The following is a 9,270-nucleotide window of genomic DNA, read 5'->3' on the forward strand; positions in this document are numbered from 1 at the left end:
ATGCAATTCTGGTCTCCTTCCTATCGGAAAGATGTTGTGAAACTTGAAAGGGTTCAGAAAAGATTGACAAGGATGTTGCCAGGGTTGGAGGATTTGAGCTATGGGGAGAGATTGAACAGGCTGGGGCTGTTTTCCCTGGAGCATCGGAGGCTGAGGGGTGACCTTATAGAGGTTTACAAAATTATGACGGGTGTGGATAGGATAAGTAGACAAAGTCTTTTCCCTGGGGTCCGGGAGTCCAGAACTAGAAGACATTGGTTTAGGGTGAGAGGGGAAAGATATAAAAGAGACCTAAGGGGCAACTTTTTCACGCAGAGGGTGGTACATGTATGGAATGAGCTGCCAGAGGAAGTGGTGGAGGCTGGTACAATTGCAACATATAAGAGGCATTTGGATGGGTATATGAATAGGAAGGGTTTTGAGGAATATGGGCCGGGTGCTGGCAGGTGGTACTAGATTGGGTTGGGAAATCTGGTCAGCATGGACAGGTTGGACCGAAGGGTCTGTTTCCATGCTGTACATCTCTATGACTCTATGACTCTATAACACGGGACTATTGAAGTCTGAAACTACCTTCAGAGGGGCTTCAAATGCTCTCTATAATGTTATGACAGGAGGAAAGGAGGCCATTCGCTGTGTCAAATCCCGGCTACTTTCTGTAGCGAGGACCTGTGGCAGCACTGAAACTTGAGGCTTTGGGGAAGGAGGCCCACTTACATAATGGAGATAAGGCTACCTCATGGAGATAAGACTTTTAGGTTTGGACACTTCCCCCCTTTCTTCTTGGCTTTATTTTTTAATTTCTGCCTTTTTTCCAAAGTCTGGTTTTGTATCTTAGATGTTTGTTTTGGTTTTTCTGTCTCGATGAGTTTTTCTTTTAATTCAAGTTTTTCTACCTAAGATGGCGCCAGTGAATGGTGACTTTGTACACTTTACACTGTACTCCTGTACTTCTATACTTGAGTACACATAACAATAAAACTTAATTCTTAATTCCAGTGTGGAGAAATTCAATCATTGAGTTGCACAGCACTGAAGCAGACCCTTCGGTCCAACTCATTCATGCCATCCAGATATCTTAAATTAATCTACTCCCATTTGCCAGCTCTTGGCACATATCTCTCTAAGTCCTTCCTATTTATGTACCCATCCAGGTGCCTTTTAAATGTTGTAATTGTACCACCTCTTCCTGTGGCAGCACGTTTCCTACACGCACCACCATCTGTGTGAAAAAGTTGCCCCCTCTGTCCATTTTAAATTTTTCTCCTCTCACCTTAACCCTATGCCCTCTAGTTCTGGACTCTCCCACCCCAGGGAAATGACCTTGGCTATTCATCCTTTCCATGCCCCTCATGATTTTATAAACATCTATAAGATCACCCCACAGCTTCCATCGTTCCAATCAGTTGCATTCCCCTGTTTTATCTCCAAGCCTGCAATATTATTTCTCTTGAGTGTCCACTCAGTTTCCTTTCAAAATGATTTGATATCTCATCTTTCAATATTTTTGGAGGTAAAAATGGGAACAGAATATTTCTTCCTCACATCCACTCTACACCTCTTATCTCAAGCTTTAAAACTGTGTCCCTTATTTCATTATCATCAGCTAATAGGAACAGATTTTCTTAATCTACTTTATCTAAACCTGTCATAATCTTGAGCACTCCTATCAAGTCCCCCCTCAATCTCCTTTACTCCAATGTGTATAAACTCCATTTCTCTGACCTAACATCGGACAAAAATTCCTCTTCTCTGACACCATCCTAAAATCTCTCCTCTGCTCTCTTTCAAGCACCTTCATAGCTTTTCTGAAGTGTGGTTTATAAGAGATTTATAATAAGTCAACATAATCCCTCATTTTTGTACTCAATTATTCTGTTTATAAAACAAATATGCCATACATTTTGCAAACTACTTTCACATTATGCTCTGCCACTCCAAAGATCTATGTACATGAACCCCCAGGTTCCTCTGACACTGAACATTCCTTAAAATTGTTTGATCATGTGCCATATTTTTATATCATGATTTATTCATGGATGCAGGCATTGTTGGCATGACCAGCATTTATTGTCCATCCTTAATTACATGGACAGTCAACAACAATACTATAGGTTTGGAGTCAAAGGAAGGCCAGATCAATTTAAGGACATTAGTGAACCAAAAGGATTTTTCTAACAATCTACATCAATTTCACAGTGATCATTAGACATGTAAATCCAGATTTTTTGTTTAATTGATTTCAAATTCCAACATTTGCGTTGTCAGAATAGTACCTGGATCTCTGTATTAAGAATCTGGCATTGATACTATTACTCATTGCCTTGCTTCCTTTTCCGTTTTGCATTATCTCACACTTCTTTGTAGTAAATTCCATCCATCACTTGTTTGTTCATTTTGCCAGTCAATCAATGACATTTTGCAGTTGTTTGGTTTCATTTTTACTATTTGTCACTGTTCAGCAACATAGAGTAAAATTTCAAAATCTGCCAATGCTCCAACATCTAATCCATTTATAGATATCAAAACTGACTTTGTCATGTTTGATAATAGCATAATAAACAATCCCTTGTCAAATATTGATTAATTCAATGCGCTAGTTTATTTAAACCAGTAAAACACGTATATTATAAAGCAGACATTACAGGAAACCAACTAATTTCTCTTTGTGCAGTTTGCAAACCCACAGCAATCCAACTGCCTGTCAAAATCGCAGCATTGCATATGCATGGTATATTGAGTGCTTAAAGGTGAATTCTCTTTAATGCAAGGTACAAATGCAACCTCTCCTCATTTTCAAAACAGAGTTTGACTATTTAAAATAGCCAGTGAGTTATTATGTCTCTATAACATATAGGAAAATTGCTGATTCATCCAGGTCTTGTGATGGTGACTTTGCCTGGAGGTGCCATGGATTACCCACAGTCATCAGTGAAATTCTCTGACATTCTTATTTGTGTGGAGTGTGGATGGGTTGCAATAGAACCAGGAAGTGGCTTAGGAAACTGGGACACATTTGCTTTGTCTTCAGTTCCATCTTAATGTTGCATTGCCATTTGTATGGACCCCATAAGCTCTTGGCTCTGAACACATTCCTATCCCCTCAACTGGTTGCCATCTATCTTCTCAGGGACCCTGAGAAGTTGCATTTTTATTGTTTATGTTGGTCATTTTCTTTTCCAGTTTTACAAACTGCGCTCAAGTTTCCTAAATAGTAATTTGGGTAGGAATCAGTAAATTGGTATTCACTGGTCTATCAAACATGCAGATGATGGAAAGACTATATTCAGAGGTGCTGCTCTCAAATGTTGCAATATGTAGATCTTGTTTGGTCTGTCTACATTTGTGATTAGATTTTTGACTGAGTCATATGCTCAGCACGACTGTTGGATCTAGTATGATGTGAAAGTGAGGTCTGTAGATGCTGGAGATCAAAGCTGAAAATGTGTTGCTGGAAGAGCGCAGCAGGTCAGGCAGCATCCAGGGAACAGGAGAATCGACGTTTCGGGCACAAGCCCTTCCTGAAGAAGGGCTTGTGCCCGAAACGTAGATTCTCCTGTTCCCTGGATGCTGCCTGACCTGCTGCGCTCTTCCAGCAACACATTTTCAGCTCTAGTATGATGTGATTGGTACAGCATTTCTCACACATGTCCTGGAATGGCTTTTGGAAATTGTTGATCATTGTCTAATGATCTCTTTAGGAGGCAGCGAGCAAATAAAAAATGTAGCTTAGAGTGTGTACTTGGTGTATTATGCAACTGATGAATAATGGTGAATACTTGGTAAGGTGATGATTAATAATGATGCAGTCATTTCCATTGACATGTAAAAGAATGGATGTGATTTTAGACCATGATTGACTGTGGATTCATGTGGCATCAATGGTTCTTTGCGTTGATTTGACATATATTCTTGACATTACTGACAGGTCTTAATAAGATTTTCAATGTCAGTGTTGATACCTGGCCAATATTCCCTTGTCGGTTTTCTTGTTCAATTTATGCCCATGTGTGAGTGGTGGCTTTGTGGAAAGAATCAGGTCACAAATATTTTCGTATGATGCCTTCTTTAAAAATGATTCTTTGAGGGGTACCTAGTGTAACGTGGACAGCCAAGTAGAACCAATAAAATATGAGTTCCCTGATTGGGCCTTTTAACCTGGTCCAATCAGGGAGCCCTTGCTGACAGATAAGAACAGGAGTGTCAGACATCCTGTTCACTCTCAGAGCTGGCTTTGAGGGAGCTGATTTAATGTGAGGGACTCACTACGTATGAATAAACGGTGACTGGGTGACAGGATACTGGCCTCTGTGGAGTCATTTCACCTGGCTGATTCTGAAAGGATCAATATGGTTTCACATGTTTTTGATATACTGAATGTAATCAGATCATTCTTCAACAATTATTATCCATACACTCCGTAATGTGGAAATTGCTGTTTCTTCCTGCAGATGCTGGTATTTGAAGTGTAGGGTGAGATGTACCAGGTCAATTTGGAGAATATCATCAAGTTCTATGTGATGAAGTCAATTTGCAGATCTAAGTGTTTATCTTCTCGGATCACTAGCCTGCTAAGTGTCTTTGATGGAACAATCTGATTTTACATAGAACCCCTACAGTGTAGTCCAGCACCACCACCTTCCTAAACCCATTCTCCTACCTTATTACTCTACAGTTACCCCAGACTGATGCACCTAACCTGCACATCCCTTAACACTATAGACAATTTAGCATGGCCAATTCACCTAACCTGCACATCTTTGGATTGTGGGAGGAAACCAGAGATCTGATTAGATTACTTACATTGTGGAAACAGGCCCTTCAGCCCAACAAGTCCACACCGACTCGCCGAAGCACAACCGACCCATACCCCTACATTTACCCCTTCACCTAACACTACGGACAATTTTAGCATGGCCAATTCACCTGACCTGCACATCTTTGGACTGTGGGAGGGAACCGGAGCACCCGGAGGAAACCCATGCACACACGGGGAGAATGTGCAAACTCCACACAGCCTGAGGTGGGAATTGAACCCAGATCTCTGGCGCTGTGAGGCAGCAGTGCTAACCACTGCGCCACCGTGCCACCAACAAACCCCCCAGACATGGGAAGAACATGCAAACTCCACACAGACAGTTGCCGAGGCTGGAATTGAACCCAGGTCCCTGGCAGTGTGAGACAGCAGTGCTAACCACTGAGCCACTGTTCAACTCGGGTTTGTTCCTCATCTCACAATCAGTTTGGATCTTTATAAAATGCAGTTCTTGGTGGTGCACTGGTCAATTGTTTTCACTGTCACCTCTAGTTGTTTTTAATCACAAATCATTACACAAATCTTTCGCTGAATTGTTACACATAAAAAAAGATGACTCTAAAAATTAAAGTCGATAATTCCTTCTCGATATTTGAGCTGTTAGAGTGAGCTTCAGATCAAGCTTATGAAGTAACTGCAATCAGTTTGCATTTTTGTAGTCAACATATTCCAGCCCTTTCTATGAAACATCTGTCACCAGAATTGTTGTCTCCCTAAGACCAAAAATGTCAATTAAAGTTTTAAAAAGTAAATGCTTTACTGTTATGAAGGGTACTGGTGAACCTCATTACCACAGGAAAGGCACATCCTTTCCTCAGTGACACTTTTTTATTCATTCATGGGATGGGGGCGTCACTGGCTGGATCAGCATTTATTGCCCATCCCCAGTTGCCCAGAGGACAGTTAATAGACAACCACAATGCTGTTTGTCTGGAATCACATGTAGACCAGACCAGGTAAGGAAGGCAGTTTCCTTCACTAAAGAACATTAGTGAACAAGATGGGTTTTCTGACAATTGACAATGGGCTCCTGGTCATCATTAGACTCCAAATTCCAGATTTTTATTGAATTCAAACTTTAACATGTACTGTGGCAAGATTTGAACCCAGGTCCCCAAAACATTACGTGAGTCTCTAGATTAACTGTCCAGCGATAATACCACTAGACCATCTCCTCCCATGTGGCATCAAAACACTTGAATAAAATTGGAAATTTTGGTGAGACAAACAAAAAGAGACTTAGACATCTTGGAGGATTGTCCTTGGCTTTAGGAGTTAGCATGATTTTTATGTTCTCTATTTTACTTGGTTCTGGATGATCTGTTGATGTGACATTTCTGACTGTGAACATCATCCCTTCATTGTGCTCTGTTTGTATCGATAAGTGTAGATTGTGGTTATGTTGGCCTAAGAGGCATGGACAGATAGTAGACAACTTTTCCCCCTGGTAGGGGAGTCTAAAACTAGAGGGCATAAGTTTAAGGTGAGAGGGGAGAGGTAGGAAAGAATCTAGAGGGGCAATTTTTTCATACAGAGGGTAATCAGTGTCTGGACAGCCTGCCAGAGGTAGTGGTGGAAGCGAGTACAATTGTGTCATTTAAGAAACATTTAGACAAGGACATAGATGGGGTAGGCATGGAGGGATATGGTCCAAACGCAGGCAAATGGGACTAATTTAAATTGTGAAAACTGGACAGCACAAGCAAGTTGGGCCAAAGGGCCTGTTTCTATGTTGTTGACCTCCGTGACCGCCTGACTCTGTGTTCTTACATTGTTCTACCTACAGCAGCAATGTGATTGGTGATGCAAATGTATCCTGGTACCGTGGATGTAATCCAATCCATGTAAGCTTGAAAGAAATCCTAGCTAACACATAGCCTGAAAGGAATCTGTTGAAAGCACATGGTTTGAAAGGGCTATAAAATATAGTCAGCTCTGGTGACTTCTCCTCAGGATGTACTGATCAGCATCCATGCTTGACATCTATTTACACATTTTTCATGTTTAAATCTCAAGTTGAGCTCTTTTGCAAGGGTGCCATTTCAAAATTATGTTTAGCCCTTGAACATTGAGACATACTCTCAGAAATCTATCTTACTTTATGGCTGATGTTACTCAGCCACACCACACTGTGCTCCTGCACTTTAATAATGATTCCATCTGGCTCTATTGTCCTCAATTTGTCTCTTAAGTGGATAATCCACTTTTGCATTGGGTAAATGAATGATCTGGTCCTGATTAGATATTAGATTACAGTGTGGAAACAGGCCCTTCGGCCCAACAAGTCCACACCGACCCGCCGAAGCGCAACCCACCCATACCCCTACACCTAACACTACGGACAATTTAGCATGGCCAGTTCACCTGACCTGCACATCTTTGGACTGTGGGAGGAAACCGGAGCACCCGGAGGAAACCCACGCAGACACGGGGAGAATGTGCAAACTCCACACAGTCAGTCGCCTGAGGCAGGAACTGAACCCGGGTCTCTGCGCTGTGAGGCAGCAGTGCTAACCACTGTGCCACCATGCCGCCCACTGTTGCTACTCCTTTCAAACTGCAAGTCTTTTTAAAGTATTCTGAATTGAAGTGCTCGGCAAACATTTGTTGTCTGATGTCTGACTGCTTCCATGGATCTAGAGCAATGCTATGTTACAGCAGGCTGGGAGACTGACGACTGCTGGTCCAGCAGTGTCTATAATGCAAAACATCTGCAATGTCATGGTAGACTGATTAAACTTGTGTTTTAGTGTAATTAATCCTGCACATGGAATTGAGGTGTGCTGAAATGTTTGCATTTGTTGGTTTCCTCTTGGCTTCCTATGCCTGTGGCTATATGTTTTTAGGACTTGTTGGTTTAGATGCTGATAAATGTAGAATAAAGAATAGTCACCAGTTTCAGAGGACAGATAATTTAAATAATTGCAAACATTGGAGGCCTGTGACCAATAGTGTGCCATAAGGATTAGTGCTGGGTCTACTGCTTTTTGTCATTTATATAAATGATTTGGCTGCGAATATCGGAGAAACGGTTAGTAAGTTTTGCAGGTAACACCAAAATTGGTGGTATGGTGGACAGTGAAGAAGGTTATCTCTGAGTACAATAGGACCTTGATCAAATGAGCCAATGGACCAAGGAATGGCAAGTGGAGTTTAATTTAGATAAATGCGAGGTGCTGCACTTTGGTAAGGCAAACCAGGGCAAGCCTTATACACTTATTGGCAGACTCCTGGGGAGGGTTGCCGAACAAAGACACCTTGGGGTGCAGGTTCATAGTAGACAGGGTAGTAAAGAAATCATTTGGTACACTTGCCTTTATCAATCAACATATTGAATATAGGAGTTGAAAAGTGTGGTGCTGGAAAAGCGCAGCAGGCCAGGCAACATCCGAGGAGCAGGAGAATCGATGTTTCAGGCATAAGCCCTTCTTCAGGAATGAGGCTGGTGTGACAAACGGGCTGAGATAAAAGATGGGGTGGGGCATTTGGTGGAGGGGCGCTGGGAATACGATAGGTGGAAGGAGTGAGGGTGATAGGCCAGAGAGGGGGCGGGGGCGGAGAGGTCGGGAAGAAGATTGCAGGTCAAGAGGGCGCTGCTGAATCTGGGGGTTGGGACTGAGATAGGCTGGGGGGAGGGGAAATGAGGAATTATTGAATATAGGAGTTGGGATAGCATAGCCAGTCAGGCAACATCTGAGGAGCAGGAGAGTTGATGTTTCGAGCATTAGCTCTTCATCAGGATGTCATCAGCTTTTCCAGCGCCACACGTTTAGACTCTGATCTCCAGCATTTGCAGTCCTCACTTTTGCCTAAAGGAGTTGGGATGTCATGTTGTAGTTGTACACAACATTGGTTAGGCCACTTTTCGAATACTGCGTTCAATTCTGGTCTCCCTGCTATAGGAAAGATATTTGTTAAACTTGAATGGGTGCATAAAGGAATTACAAGGATTTTGCTGGAGTTGGAGAGTTTGAGCTATAGGGATAGGCTGAATAGGCTGGGAGTATTTTTTCTAGTGCATCGGAGGCTGAGGGTGGCCTTATAGAAGTTTATAAAATCCTAAGGGGCATAGATAGGGTGAATAGCCAAGGACAAAACTTTTAAGGCATGAGGGGAATGATATAAAAGGGATCTAAGGGGCAACTTCTTCATGCAGAGGATGGTACGTGTATGGAATGACCTGCCAGAGGAAGTGGTGGAGGCTGGTACAATTACAGCATTTAAAAGGCATTCTGGATGGGTATATGAATATGAAAGGTTGAGAGGGATATTGATCAAATGCTGGCAAATAGGACTAGATTAATTTAGGACTTCTGGTTAGCATGGATGAGTTGGATAAAAGAGTCTATATCCATGCTGTGCAACTCTATGACATTATGACTTCATATAGTGTGGCAGCATTGACATTTGCAGTGAAGTTGACAGTGTGAAACATATGTTCCACAAACTTTGTC

Source organism: Chiloscyllium plagiosum, chromosome 1 (genome assembly GCF_004010195.1).
Source record: "Chiloscyllium plagiosum isolate BGI_BamShark_2017 chromosome 1, ASM401019v2, whole genome shotgun sequence".
Classification (NCBI taxonomy): domain Eukaryota; kingdom Metazoa; phylum Chordata; class Chondrichthyes; order Orectolobiformes; family Hemiscylliidae; genus Chiloscyllium; species Chiloscyllium plagiosum.